A 14,844-nucleotide genomic window follows, 5' to 3' on the forward strand; every position below is an offset into this window, starting at 1 on the left:
ATAACTAACTATATAAAATATAACTAAAAGCACACACCGCTTACTGCACCAAAGGACCTGGAACATTTGGAAAACACGGGGACCTTTAGCCATGACACCCCGCTCCAGCCAACAGATTTAGGTCTCATCAAGACTTAAAAAATAACATAAGTGGGATTGCTTGCTATGCTTGTACCTTCTTGCACAGCAACCCCAAAAAATAAAAGTGCTCGCATGGGTCAGATTCCTCCTGGAGGAAGAGCAAGCATGAGTAACATTTCGGGACCATTAATCTCAGAGATCTCACCAAGAGCAAGCAGCCAGACAGCTTAAAAATATATTTAGTCCACAAATGCTTATTAACGTCATTTGCTGATTCACAGCTGAGCCAGTCGCACGGGGCCCAAACACCACTTCTGCTTTCCCAGCCCGGGTAAAAAATAAAAATAAAATAAAATAAAAAATAAAAATAAAAAAAATAATTAAAAAAAAAAACATCGAAATAGCTGGACATCAAGTGGCTGAGCCTACCTCCAAACCTTCTGCAATGCAACTAAGAGCTCGTGCACACAGCACAGAGGCAATACTCACACCACACGATGATATTCAAGGACTTTCTTAGCTTTGTCGGGCGCTCTGGAAGGTGGAAACACCAAGTATTGCCCGCCAAGCTAGCCAGGATGGCCTACAATTCAATGTTGGCCGTTGCATGGTGCGGCATCACGCTCACTAGATGGCTGCAACGTTGGGTTACTGAGATGAATTCGTCTTCTGTCCCTCCACCGACTACAGTTCTTCCTCAACACTAACGTGGTCCACAGCAGATCACATTTAAAACTGACTCTGCAGGCTTACAAGACGACCAGTGAATAGTTACTATTCTTAAAATTACACCTTGAAATCAACTGAAGAACTACTTGATGAAAGTTTTGGTAGATATAAACCTCCGTCAAGCAGGTTTCAGGTCTCTGCTCTTTGGGGCGGACATAAACCCGCTGAATTCTCGTGGAATTCCTAACTCAAAAAAAAAAAAAAAACAATTCAAAATGGAAGTTTAAAAGGGCTTGATCCCCTGCTAGTATACGTGATACCATGATTTAAAGCCCAAAGGATTTTTTTTCCCTAAATCACTTAATCAAATCTGTACGATGGAGATATATTTAAATATAAAATTTTAATCTCACTTTGCATTTGAACTTGTGCTTTCCTGGAAAATAATTTAGTCAAATTATTCCTTTTAACCACTCTAACACACCGATCTGTAAACAAACAGGAACCCTCACACTCCCTTCCCTTTCTTTTTTAAGAGGATTAATTACATTCACATGGTTTTATAGACCAATATACATCTAGCCAGATCGAGTCTTGCTATTTTTAATGTTTCACAATAATTCACTCCTCAGCTGCATCAGGATTTACTAGCGTCCATTCCACATTTGCCTTCACCAGGTAGAGAAGTTTATGAAGACGCTGGATACGCCAGATATCCTCCCAAAGGGCACATCCACCGCACCGCACGGTTAAATAGATATTTTTCTTACACAGAGTCCGCCCAGAGCCTCATTTCACCAGCTCTGCAAAAAAAAAGTGCAGTTCTCGGAACGAGCAGGGGCGTGTAAGAACAGGTTTCGGTGTGCAGTTGACCCATCACGGGGACAACCCTGAAGGTCTCACCACGCAGTTACACAAAACTGCACGGGCGGCCACAAAACCTCCTCAGTTTTCAAGCAAAGCAATCCTCCTACCTGCTTCGTTCTTTTTTGGTTCGGGGCTGGGTTTCTTCCCTTTTTTTTGTAGGTTGGGGAAGGATGACCAACTTTCTTATTTTCAGCGACAGCGAGTCTGAAATGATTATTCCAAACAGAAAGAGCTCTCTCTGCACTTGCTAACTGTACCGAAATCAAAAGTGATTAAAAGCAAAAGCATTTCTGAGCAACAGAAACCGAAACTACACCCTTTGGAAAAATGTAAACACCAGCATTTTCTCTACAGTAAACTCTGAAAGCAGCAGATAATGAATGGAGCCTAGGACATTATGACACACATACACAACTTCTTTTTCTGGAATAATCACAGAATTCACCTTGATTGCATGCCCAAGTCAGCACTTTTTATACCCACTGCAGCTTGCAGAGGCCTCGCTGATGGTATCCTTACTTTTATTTTTAGGTGTGAGAACAGCTTACCAACTCAAAATTTAAACTTAAATGTTATGCTTAAATTAAAATTAAATTAAATATTACAGCCCTTTTAGATTAACAGTAATTAACCCCGCCTGAATTTCAGATACACGTTGTGGTATGTGGTTATCAAATCCAAGTTAAAACTGGTTCTGTTCCATAACTGCCCTACTGAAACCCAGGGGACTTCATGTCCCTGTTAAACAAGGGGCACAATTGTCCAAAGCAACCGAACAAAACCATTTCAAAGCACGAGTTAATGCAAGAGTTCCCAAAAGGTTGGAAGAGTATTGTTATTCCGGGTCATTAGCAAAAGATGATCGTTACAGGTTTCCTCCCAGGAAGCTTCTCTCCAAGAAGTCCTGGGGAGCTGGGGTGGCTCAGACCTGAACCCACAGCGGTCACATCTGGCCTTGGAGCAGCCCCACGCACATCAGATGAGGGAAATGAAAGATGCAGCTGTCGGCAGACAGATTCATATGAAAACACCCTGTGCGAGGAGGATGAGGAGCCACCCAGCAGGTGGCAAGCAGCTCATTTTTAGCACAGATGTCAAAAACGCTGCATTACACCAGTAGAACTGGCACCTGCCTTTCCAACGAGGACGATTAATTGCGAGATACTTTCTCCTGGCTTCTGAAGGCTTGCCTGCTTAACCAAAGCGTTGCACTCCAGTTATCAGTCCTGCTCCTAAGAGGCACAGTCACTGACACCACTGAAACACTTCATACTGGTGGACAAACACACTTGGTGACAACCCCAGAGCAGCCCAAGCATCTGCCCAAGAGCAGAGACCTGCATAATGCAGCCACATCCACGTGTGCAGCAGCTCTTGCCCTGGGAAACACCCAGGCTCAAAACTGCTCCTAGCAAACCCTGCAGCTGCTTGAGCTCAGCCCACTGCCTCTGTATATCTGCATTTCTGAATACTTAGCCCTAAAAAGTGTCAGCTGTGCTCAAACCCTGCCTGCTCCCAGCTAGCAAGCACCAGTTTCAGACCATGGGAGAGTCAGAGGAGTCCCTCATCCTCAGTGAAGGCGTTTTCCATTCTCACCCACCAGTTAGTCACCCTAAAACAATAAGGGGATATAAATGAGCAACTAAAAAGCAACAAAGCAGGGAGAAATAATATCAGAATTCTGAATAACTCTGTAATCACATGAAAAGGCTCCAGGATGTGCCAGGAAACAGAGGAAATTAATGAACAAGCAAGACAAACACAGCAGTTAACTAGAAAATATGAGCAGCTCCGAAAGGCACCCAGATAACTCTTCCCACCTGATGCCTGCAGCACCTGCCCCCTCCAAAGCACCCCAAGGAGCACTGGGTCCTGGCCTCGCTGCCAGCACCCAGCCCCAAGGGGAGGGAGAGAAAGCAAAAAGGTTTCCAGAAATGCCCTGGCCTCTGGATGTCCCTATAGCTGTAAAAAGCTTTTCAGCTGCAAAACCCCCACCCTCCTCCAAGAAAATGCATCAAATATAAGTATGCAGCTCCACTCTCCATCACCCAGTACGATGGAAAGGGTTCGGGTGTATCACAACAAACCAAAACCTGCTCCCCAAATCCCCCAGGACACCTCTCAGCTCCCCAGACGGGTGCTGAGCTTCTGCCTCCAAGGCAGGATCCCAGGAACCACAGACACCAGCATCTGCAGCACGTGGGCATGGCATTGCTCTGAGGTGGGTCCTCACGCATTCAGACCTTAAAATCTGCTTCTACGAGCATTTATTTACAGCCCAGCTCCCGACTCCCCTCTGAGAGGGGTATAACCCAGGTGATTTTTTCCATGAGTGAAAACCCAGAAGTGGAGGGAATAAAAAAAGCCTCGTGGTGGGCTCAGCACCTGCGGCTGCTGAACACACCTGATGTGTTATGCATGAGATCGCTACCATCCCGTAAAGATTTCTTAGTGAATCAGCCAGACAGGGTCTCTACAGCCTGCTTTAGGAGAACCTTTCTTCCCCCCACAACTATTTCAATCCAACCCCATGCATTATGTTACCTTCCAGTCATTTCTACTGCCTGGATTTCAAGCAGAGACCTCTGCATCAGCTTCCACCTTGCCCCTTCCCATATAAACGTGGCAATTAACAAAGAAATTAGTCAACTATGCAGCATTTCACCTTAAATAAAACGGCTCAAGCAATAATACACCATTTAATCCATACTTGACAGGCAGGGAAGAAACATTGTGTCTCAGTAACAGGCTTAGAGAGGGTTCAAAATCCATTTCATAGACCTTGGTGGAAGCCTGTCCTTGTCAACGAAAGCCCCAATCCATAATAATTCTCAGTATTGTGCTTTTATCCTCCTCTTTATCAGAGCTCATCTGCTGATCAATGAGGAGTCCCATGGAATAGCACTTTGAATTTCAATGTCAACACAGCAGTACTGTGGTAATGATTGAAAATATTTACATATTGCCTCATTGATCGTGGGGTGTTCTTTTCCAACCATCTGGCTACTGGGCACTCTTTTTTTTTTTTTCAGGGCTTTAAGCAGTTATAAAGCAGGTTATCTGAATATCTTCGGAGCTGATGTCCAGCGTTGCACCTGAACCAGGCTCTCCTGTCATTTTTAACCCGAAATATTAGCGGTGGCATTGATCCATTTCATCACATCTTAAGGGAGGAAAGAATTCTCCTAAGAACAAAACCAAAAAGCCCGCAGACACCTGCTCCGAGCCTATGGGAGCGAGATGTCAATTCAGCTCCAAGGTCTCATTTTTAATGTGACTCAAGGGTGTCGCCACTTTGACAACAGATGAGTCAAATGGAAATATGTCACTCATTCTGCACTCTTTGCCAGCCTCGAGATAAAGCAGCCCTGGAAGGTTTGTTTTTTCCACCTCCAGATGGAAAACCTTCTGATAGCTGCAGTGCCGAGCCCCTGGGCTCTGGAGCACGTGGCTGTGCTTACACCACCTTTAGGAACTGCTCGAGTTGTCCAAGCCAGGAGGCTCAGGCCAGCTGCTGCCACGCAGGCTGCAAGGACGAAGCCTTGACGAGCACCCAGGAGCCTTCCTCACCTTCCCGGGCTGGGGTCTGCGCACCCAGACCCACCAAATGATCCCCAGCTGCAGCAGGCTGCCCATTGCCCCACGTCCAGACACACAGACCTGGGCTACATGCAAGAAACTGCAACGAGAAATAGGAATTTAACCTCAGGAAAACCCAGACAAAAGCAAAAAGGAGGAAACACGGGAACAGAGGTGCTCTGAGCAATGTGGCCACATGCTGCACCAAGCCCCAGCCACAACGCTGCTTGTGCTGTGCTGGCTCCTGCCTCGCTGGTCCCAGCTTTCCAAATATATTTAAAAAAAAAAAAAAAAGCTTTGAGAAGCTCATCTGCATACAATCTCCTGGAAAGTTTAGCAGGGAGCTAAATGAAACGCACGGGAACGACTGACATCTACACATTTGCTGCAGGAGGCCTCTGCAGAGGGCTGGGGAGGAATATTAAGAAGACGGTTCTCAAACAGTTGTTGAGCTGATTTCAAGGCTTTTTTTTGATGGCTCCAAGCCTGTTTATAATCAGGAGGAGACTCTCTGAGCTGCTGGTGCCATACACTTGATTTAGGAAAAACAGAGATCTAAAAGTCAAATTATACTCTGCCTTAAACCAGGAATAGGAATAGTCTCTCAGTACCGTTCAGCTGATGATTTTGATAATGATGTTTAAGATAAAACATTCTTCTCTCTTCTTCAGTTCTACTTTACCAACAAGGAATAAAACACAAATTCTGCCAGCAAAACGAAGTACAGGCAACGTAAGAGAGAGCAGGGAAAAAATTGCTCCAACTTTCCTACCTCTGCTAACGCCGGTGCTCAGTCAGGCAACAAAACCTCTCCTCCAGGGCAAGGTCTTTTTCCTGGCAGGGCACTCGTGTGAAGGACTGGGCAGGAGAAGGCTTTCTCCTACACAGCTCAGGGGATTGTACATCTACAATGCAGCAGATCTGGCACTTGACCTAACGAGGGCCACTGAAAGCCAGGCACAGAAGGAAAAGCACCCATGAAACGTGGGGAGCAGTTTGCCGTATGGCTTTGCAAAAATGCTGCTGTGAGCAGCCAGTTAATGAGACACTAACTGATGAACTTTGCTACCCAGGGTCTTCCCCCTGCCATCCTCGCCCCGACACAGCGATGCTGCATTTCCAGTACTAGAATTTCCAAGCAGAGCCTCAAATACCAAAGTGCACACCCTCAGCAAGGCAAGTCACAGAATCGTTTAGGTTGGAAGAGACCTCCAAGATCACCTAGACCAACCATCTCGGCTCTTCTGACCAAAGTGAAGCCTTCAAACTGGGAAGCCAACATGCAGAAGCTGTCCTAAAAGGCTATACTTCAAGTAGGTTGACCCTATTTACTTCCTTCCAACAGCAATAGTGTGCCAGATAAAGGTGCCCTACTGAAATGCCTATTTATAGGAATTAAATGTAAACAAAACGCAGCATTAAAAGTGGTTTTGTAGTCCCAAAACAGAGGACACATTGTGTCCACGCTGAATGCGTTTTTAAGGATATTCACTGAAGGACGTTTACCATCTGTTGAAGTTAAAACCTGAAACAGTTTTACAATCCAGATACAGGTTAGACAAACAACGGGTCCCAAGAGCCTGGATAAACGATGCTTAAAAACAATGGAGAGAGGGAAAACAAACGAGCTGTTTGCTCTTCTCATTTTCCATCACTCTGCTTTGGTGGAGTTGCACAACGGGCCTCAAAGCACCGTGCCAGCCCTACCCAAAAAATACGAGCCCACCTGGAAGCGGGGTCCACTTGGCTCACACCACTGGGTGCTGGACCACGCCTGGAGGCAGAGCCACTGGGATTTTTACTGCCCCTTCTCCCAAATCGTGCCCTGCAGCATCTCCCATGCCTGCTGCTGGTTATCCTTGCTCAGGACAGAAGCCACCTTCCATCTTTGCTTGTAAAAAGCCCGGGAAGTCAAGCACGGGGAGCGCTATAAAGAAGATAAGGTTGACAGAGAAAAAGCTAGCGCGAGGCCTTCCTCCCCCTTCTGTTCCTTCCCACCAAATATCTCCCAGTTATTTACATCCTCACGTCCTGAACTCCCCCTCCAGTTTCACAGTTTGCAGTTAACCGCGTGCTGCTGGAGGTAACACATGGTTAGCTTTCGGCATGTTTAGGCTAGAACACCCTCCGAACGTAACGCCAGGTCGCCAAGCCCACAGAGGGAAGTATTTCCAGCTGCAGAGGCTGAGGAGAAGCGAGGGACACAACCACGAGGCTGCATCTCCCCAGCACCCGAAGCGAACCAACCTACTCAGCGCAGTAGGTTGACTAACAGCTTGGGAACGCCTACAATTGGTTCTCAACCTCGGATTCAGAAAAGAAAAAAAAAAAAAAAAAAAAAGTAAATATTTAGATTTCCATTTCATCGGATATGATAAATATAAAATGCCTATTTCCTTCTTAAAAAAAAAAAAAAAAAGAAAGAAAAGTAGCGCTAACGTAGGTAAACCACCCACACAAAGTGATTCTGTGGTGTTTCTACCTTGAGGAGGTTACCTCTGTTACAGTACCGATCTAAAACCAAATTACAGTCCCAAGTGAAGTTATACCCCCTGCACTGGGCATACGTAAAGCATACTTACAGCCATGCCCACGTACAAACACACAAGCAAAACCCTTGGTTGCTCTCTGCAGGCAGCTGGTGCCTGACAGTCACTACCTGCACGGAGAAGCCAGGGCCCTTCGGGGTTCCCGGTGCCGCCACTGCTCTGACTCCGGCCCAAATCAGCTGCAGGAGCCCCAGGGGCAATCACCGAGCCCTGCCGCAGATCTGTTGTGGCCAACCTGGATCAGACACACAGGAGAAACCGAACTACAGCTTACCACAGCTGTGCTGTAAGAGCCTGAATCCTTCCACAGCCTTTTAAAGCACCTAATGGAATTACAGCCCCACCACGCAGCCAGGTTAACAGTCGTGCGAACAGCAAACTCCGCTGGAGCTGCAGATAACAGGGCCTCACCCCAAACCACCAAGATATGCCCGGGCACTTGACGTGCCGATGTGATTACAGGTTCCTGCCTTCCAAATTAGTTATTGCCCTGTTAACAAGGAACGCCTCCAGGTCATTGCTCCGCGGGTTAAGGCAGCTAATACGCCTGAATTGGTGTCCCGGGCTCAGTGCTCCTTACGTAAGCAGAGATCCAAACAAATCACGGCTCGCGTCCCGGGCCGTCACAGGAGCCGCTGCCACGAGGATGGACCAGGAAACTCGCAGCTGATCGCTCGCTGCTCCCTTTCCTGATAGCCCACAGGAGCAATAACGCCGCCTGCCCAGCTGACACCATGCCCCCTCTCGCTGCTGGCTTGCCCATGCCCTAGCCAGGCTGTGCCAAGTGGCAAAGAAGCCCGAGGAGGAAGCCCCCCACAAACCCAAGCCACGTGAAGGCACAGACAGGACGAGGCAAATCCCTTTCCCTCGTGGTGCTGAGGCAGGCTCTGTATCCTCAGCTCATCCGCTTTGCTGTGGAGGGGAGCTGTAAGGTCCTGTTCACTGCACTCAGCTGGCCAACACAACCGAGACAGGACAAAATCCCACACAAAGCCCTCCTTACCCAAAGCATTCAGCACTGAGATTTATTTTTTTTTTTTGTGACAAACATTGAGGTCCACGAGGATGCGGATTTCAGGATGCTGTAAGCCCTTCAGATCTACCTGAGCAAGATCTCCTGGAGGCTGCTTAAAAATGCTTAAAAAACCTGGCGAAAAATCTCCCATGCAGTCCACAGGCGCTGACTGGGCTGGGGGAAGCTTTAGAGCAGCCACAAAGGGTTACACTGGCTGCTCGGCCGCCCACGCTGCTGCCCTGACAGCTCCGCTCTGCCCAGCCTCTGCATCAGCCGAGGCGTTCGCCTTCCTCCCAGCCTCTGCGGCACGGCTGCAGGCAGCGTGCTGCCCCACGGCAGCCCTGACCCCATCCCCAGAGTGCTCACGTTCAGCCCCAGTGTGCCCAGTTGGGCTGTAGCCTTCAGCAGCCTTGCCACCAACCCCAGAAGCCCACACGTGGAGACGCTGCTGGACCGCTCGGGAAGAGACGCCGCGGTGCAGCTCCTGAATTCTTCGCTGCAGAGCCAGCACCGAGGTGCTGGGGGCTCCGGGGGATGCTGACTGCATCTCCTTCTGCTCTTCTTTCAATTTAAAATTAAAAATAAGCACTTTCCTCTTATTATTTGTTAATTTAAGAACATCTGTTCACAGTTACACCCGTAAAACCCCTCACGTGCAGAAAACACGCGACCACGCGCGCCTTCAGGAGCCCTGTACCGACTTGGCTCTGCGCTGACCGAAACTCCCCGACGTGACAGGATCTGAGTTAGCTCAGTGCTAAATTGCTTTGCTGTTCCTACGTTAACAAATGATATTTACACGTTCCTATTTTGTCCACTTAAAGTTTCGCAGAACTCCTGGCACAGACGCTACCAAGAGAGAAGCCACATTCCCTTTCAGGTCGTGGCTGAGCTCACGCTCAGACTCCGCAGCCCCAGCACAATGTTGTGGTGTGTGGATTTCCTCCAACATCCAGGAAACAAAGTTAAAAATAAATAAAGTGTTTTATTTATTCCCTTCCTCGCCCCTCACCCTCCAATTACTCCATTTCCATCCGCTCTGGATTCTACAGAATAGTGTTGAATATAAGATGCTCTCGGGCTCAAAATTAAATTTAGACATATCTCACTAATTTGGGGATACACAGAAACACTAATTGCATCGTATCTATATCAGCCAGCTTTAAAATTAAATTAGAAGATATCTTCACCATTTAGAGAAATTGACTGTTAAGAAAACCGTGGTTTTCTTACATTGCTTTTTGTTTCTACGAAAATTAAAATCTAAGAAATAAGGAAATCGATGTTCATTCCTCCTCCCTTCTCAAAGCGAGGCATGTTTTTCATAGAAGTAGCCTGAAGAAAAACTCTGCCAAAAATTGTTTCTCAATGGATTGTGCCGGTCCTAGAACTGGTTGCTATCATGAATAAGCAAGAATGGCACGAGTCAAGTGACATCCAGGAGTCAGCAGCAGCTTTCGTTTGCCATTTTCTGCAGCTTTGCAGTCAGGCTGCCAAGAACAAAACCAAATGGCAGGATTTTTATTTGGGTGTAAGGGGGAGATTAATGCTGGCTTGGACCGATGGAAGGCACCTTCTTTATATTACCTTCCTCAAGGGATGTGATGCTCTGTGGCCGACTTGCAGAAGCAGTAACAAATTTGAATTAAAAAAAATAAAAATAAAAATAAAAATAAAGAGAGACTATTTACCTAAATTCAAAACCCCTCAGCACCACTGTCAGTTATAAGTTTTGAGAATTTTTCTTTTTTTTTTTTTTTTAATAAAAAAAAAATCAGGACAAGGTCTTTCCAAACTGGTTGCTGTCAACTAAAATGAGAAGTTAGATAAAACTCCCACGTGCCAGATGGTAAATCACAATAAACGCTTGGGCTGTTAGATGCACAACAAGCAGCAAGTGCATCGAAATGCACCATCAGAAGCGAGCCCGAAATAGAAAGGATATTTTAATAAAAAGTTCTAATCTGGGGGAAAGTTCCTGGTTGAGCTCACCAGAAGCAAAAGTCCTGCACCGAGGGCTTCTTGCTTTCCTCACCACCTCATGTAAGCACGAGGAACAACTAATGATTTTAGCAGAGTTATTTCAGGCTACTGTCAGCAAGAGCCTCGGAGTTCACTATTTAGACATCACTTTTGACCCTTTCTGCCAAGTTACTTAAAAATATTGTTAAAGGATACCAGAAATTTGTTTACTCAAACCATTACTGTTTCCTGAACACAGATGCAAGAAAAAGTTATATTAAGAAGATAAACAGCTGCTACTGTATGCTGTTTAAATGGCAACAAAAGCATCTAAGGGCCATAAAGGGAATAGTAAGGGAATTAAAACGCGTTTTTATGCATGAAGATGGCTAACATCCGTACATTCATTAAAGTGGTATCAACCATGCTTTTAATTAAAAGTTAGTGACAGAAACTTAAATATGATTAATGAAATCTAACAGCCTACCAGAAGCCTGCTCTATCAAAAGCAAGAAGCACAACAAGCGGCGTTTTCAGCCCTTGCTCATTTCCCATCCCTCTCGGAGATGCTGCCACAAGCAGAACATATCGCAAGGACGACAAAGCAGCATTCCTGTGAAAAACAGCAAGCTAAGACAAGTCTGCAACCACGCTTTCATGCTTGGTCATTCCTAATTTTGTGTATCCCAGGGAGGCGTTTCAGGTACCGAGCAGCCCAGGGCCAAGCTGAGGAGCTGGTGACCTGTCAGAATAGGCAGCTACGCAGCCCTCTCTCGAACGTCTCAGGCACGAGGTCTGCAAAGGACAGGAAAGGCTGTCCTACAAACACCAGCCTCCTACTCAACAGTGGAAAAAATCACTCAGAAGCCAGCGCTGAACTCTGTAACACAGGCAGACTTCTTGTGTTACTCGGGGGCACAACACAGTCACGACAAAAATAAACTACACGATAAAAATACAGCGCAAGCAAAAAGACAAGGCATGGGGAGGGAATCAGTACGCCAAAAGGAGCCCTACAAACCACGTATGTTTCAACAAGAGACCAAACCACTGCCCATTTAAGTCACAATACCTGTGAAAGCTGAGCTGTGACCACTGTCCTACTGAACTCCTGTCCCGTGCAGAGCCAAGCATTTGCAGATTATGTCTTCAAAAGACTTAAGATGTTTTTTGGCACCACATTATCTACTTTGCTGCTTCCCAGAGCACACAGAAGATGGAAGTTCTTACTTCAGAGCGGTTATTAGCAGAGGAAGAAGTTGTTTTTGTGTGGTTTTTCTTTTTAAATGCACAATTTGAATAAACTTTGTCTCAACCACAGCGTTTCAACCTAAAGCGTTGATCGGACTGCGTTGCGTGGCTGACTGCACAGGGCACTGCTCTGCACCAGGAGATGGGCTCCTCTCCTCGCTCCTGGCTCTGCTCGCGATGCTGCAGCCCAGCACGCACCTCGGCACGCTCCTCTGTGCTTCTGCTTCTTCAGTGAAGCAAGAGGGGTTGGGGAGGTGAAGGAAGTGACATTAACCCTCCTGCAGCTGGGCAGGGAGCGAGAACTGCTCATGCTGTAGTCTGCTGGCACGGGGCAGCAACGAATGCTCCAGAACCAAGCCCAGGGTTGTTGAGGGGCGCCAACACTGGGCCCTTTTTGTCAGGTTGAGCCCTTTTTATCAGGTGGAGAGGCACCAAGGGACCGCCAGGCCCTGCAGCCTCCCAGCAGAGAGCTCCCTTCTTGCAGCCCATCATCTGGCTACAGAACAGCACCACTGCTTGTTCCGAGGGGAAAACCTCTCCCTCCCACCCTCTCCGGTGCAGACACCGCCTCAGGAGCCTGCCCGATGTCCCCAGCAGTTCACTGACCACCGGGGGTGCCTAAGGCCCAAAAACCCATGAGGATTTTTGCGGGCTCTACCTCAGAGGTGTTCCTCCTGCACGGCTGCTGCAGGTCTGGCCCCTGCTCTCCTGAGGCAAACCCCACAGGCAGAGGCCGGCCTGGGCAGCGCCTTCACCCTCCCCTCATGGCAAAACTGGGAGGTTGTGGGGCTGCCACCACCCTGCCCCTACCCCACGATACCTGGTAACTAAATTCAGGTAGATTCAAGCCCAGGTGAAGTGCTAATTGGGAAGCCAGGATGAGGAGGGCCATGGCCAGAGCGAAGCACCTCACGGGGCGTGCTGTGGCCTCGTGCCTGGCGTGCTTGAGGGCTGCCCTGACACCCAGCACGGCTTCGTGCCACCGCGCTGAGGGTGCCCCTCAGCTGAACGTGGCAGGGGGATGGTGGCCGGGGGCTGAGGAGAAGGGAGGCTCCAGCACTGAGGGGAAGGCTGGGGCACAACCCAACCGCCCTGATGTGCCAGAGACCGCGTCCAAGCAAGGTTGCGCTCGCTTATCAATTTCACGTGAAACAACCGCCAGCCGAGGCACAGCGCTGCTATGGCTGCAGCGCCAGGCGCATCCCTCCCCTCTCCTTTATCCCAATATTGGGGAAACTTTCCCCACCCAAGCACCCCCCTGACCGCAGGAGGCGACCGAGGCGGCCCACCCCTGCCCATCCCCGTCCCCGAGACCCCGCGGCACCCCCGGGAGCCCCCGGCCGGGCACCCCGCGGCCCGCAGGGGCCGTTCCTCCACCGGCTGCCTCAGCCCCACCGAGGCCCCGGGGAGGAGCCGAACCCAACCCAGCCACCCCAGCCCCTGCTGGGGGGGAAGAGGCTGCAGCCACCCCCTTGGGGCCCGGCCTTTTCCCTCCTCACCCTCCCTTCTCTTCCACCCCCCCCTCCCGCAGCGAGGCACGGCCCCGCTGCCCGCCAGGTGCCGGTGCCCCCACCCCGGTCCCTCACGCACCGGCTGCTCCCGGCCGCGGTTCTCGCTGCGGCTCGGCGGCTGCCTACGAGTCTCTGCGTGCCGACATGCCGGAGCTCCGCTGGCATAATCCCCCCCCAACACACACACACACGGCGAGGGTGGGCCGGGAGCAAGCAGCAGCGACAGCGGCGGCAGCGGCTTCTGGCTCGGCTCTGCTCCTTCCCTCACCCGCCGTGGAGCTGGCGAGGGGGGGAAGAGAGGCGGGCGGGCTCGGTGCTGCGGGGCGGGGAAAAAAGGCGAAAAGCCTCAGCCCCCCCCCCCCCAGCCCCTGCACCCTTGCTCCTGCCGCACGGTTTGCTTCTTCTTCTCCCCGGCCCCAGCCGTGCCCACCCGCCGCGGGGAGCCGCCACTTCCTTCGGCGGGCCGGAGCTCCCGCACGCCGGGCGGCTGGGGGGGGGGCGCCGCCTGCCGGCCGCGGGGAGCCCCGAGCCGCCGGGGCTTGGGGGGGGGGACACCAAGGAACGCGGCCCTTAGGGCTGGGGGTTACACCTGGGGTATCGGGCCCTTCAAAAGCCGGAGGGAAAAATCACGGTTTTCACAATGTCTGGCGTTCGGAAATCTCGGAGAAACGGCAGCAAAAAGGGGGTGGTTTAACTTTGAAGGTGTTGTCACCCGTCTGATTTTTTTAAGGGTGCGTCGCTTCTCCCTGCTGCAGGTGTAAGGTATTATCAGTAACCAGCCTGTTGGTCAGCGCTGGGTAATTCCGAACTCATCAGCCTCAGCTGCCGTCAGCTTCGTGCTTTGGTCTCAGCCTCGAGGACTTGCACACATCTCATCAGGACCTGCTCCCAGGGCTGCTCCATCTCGGGTCCCACCCCTGGAGGTTACCCGTGCTCCTGGGTGCCCAACATATTGTCCTTAGTTTCTTTTGCAAGGACTACCTGCATTGCCACTGTAAATTCTAATCAATTTTTTATTTACTAAGAGATAAAGTTCCCAGTGGAAGGCAGATCGTAACTAAAGTTATCAATGGTACAGAGACGTGTTTTTTTTTTTAAAGAAATGTTTTCTATAGAAGGGGACAAATAAGAGACTATTTTCCAAGAGTTAAAGAGTTAAATCTCAATAAACGTTACTACTCCTGCAACTCTCATCACAGAGAAACTATGGATAGAAGGGCTTGCAAGGTCAGTCCGAGACTGAAAAAAGCTGAAGATCTGAGCAAAACCTAGTAGGGTCAAAATGGTGATGAATGTCTACATAGCTGAGAGGTGCCAGATGGGAGAATGCAAGAGGAAGACAAAGTCCTGCTCAGAAGAA

General features: G+C 49.3%; 1 protein-coding gene across 5 annotated transcripts in view; it reads right to left on the reverse strand.

The window, feature by feature from the left end:
• The window catches only part of PITPNM2 (phosphatidylinositol transfer protein membrane associated 2), a 132,701-nt gene extending 118,923 nt beyond the window's left edge, over positions 1 to 13,778 (reverse strand). For 3 of the 5 annotated variants that reach the window (XM_032199242.1, XM_032199241.1, XM_032199237.1), the window contains exon 1: positions 13,564 to 13,777. The gene's annotated coding sequence lies outside the window, so the exon portion shown is untranslated. Of the gene's footprint in view, positions 1 to 11,794; positions 11,813 to 13,563 lie in introns of those variants that run through there. The other 2 variants (XM_032199240.1, XM_032199238.1) reach the window with 2 other exon arrangements.
• Between the last annotated feature and the right edge of the window lie 1,066 nt (positions 13,779 to 14,844).

Source organism: Aythya fuligula, chromosome 17 (assembly GCF_009819795.1).
Source record: "Aythya fuligula isolate bAytFul2 chromosome 17, bAytFul2.pri, whole genome shotgun sequence".
NCBI classification, from domain to species: domain Eukaryota; kingdom Metazoa; phylum Chordata; class Aves; order Anseriformes; family Anatidae; genus Aythya; species Aythya fuligula.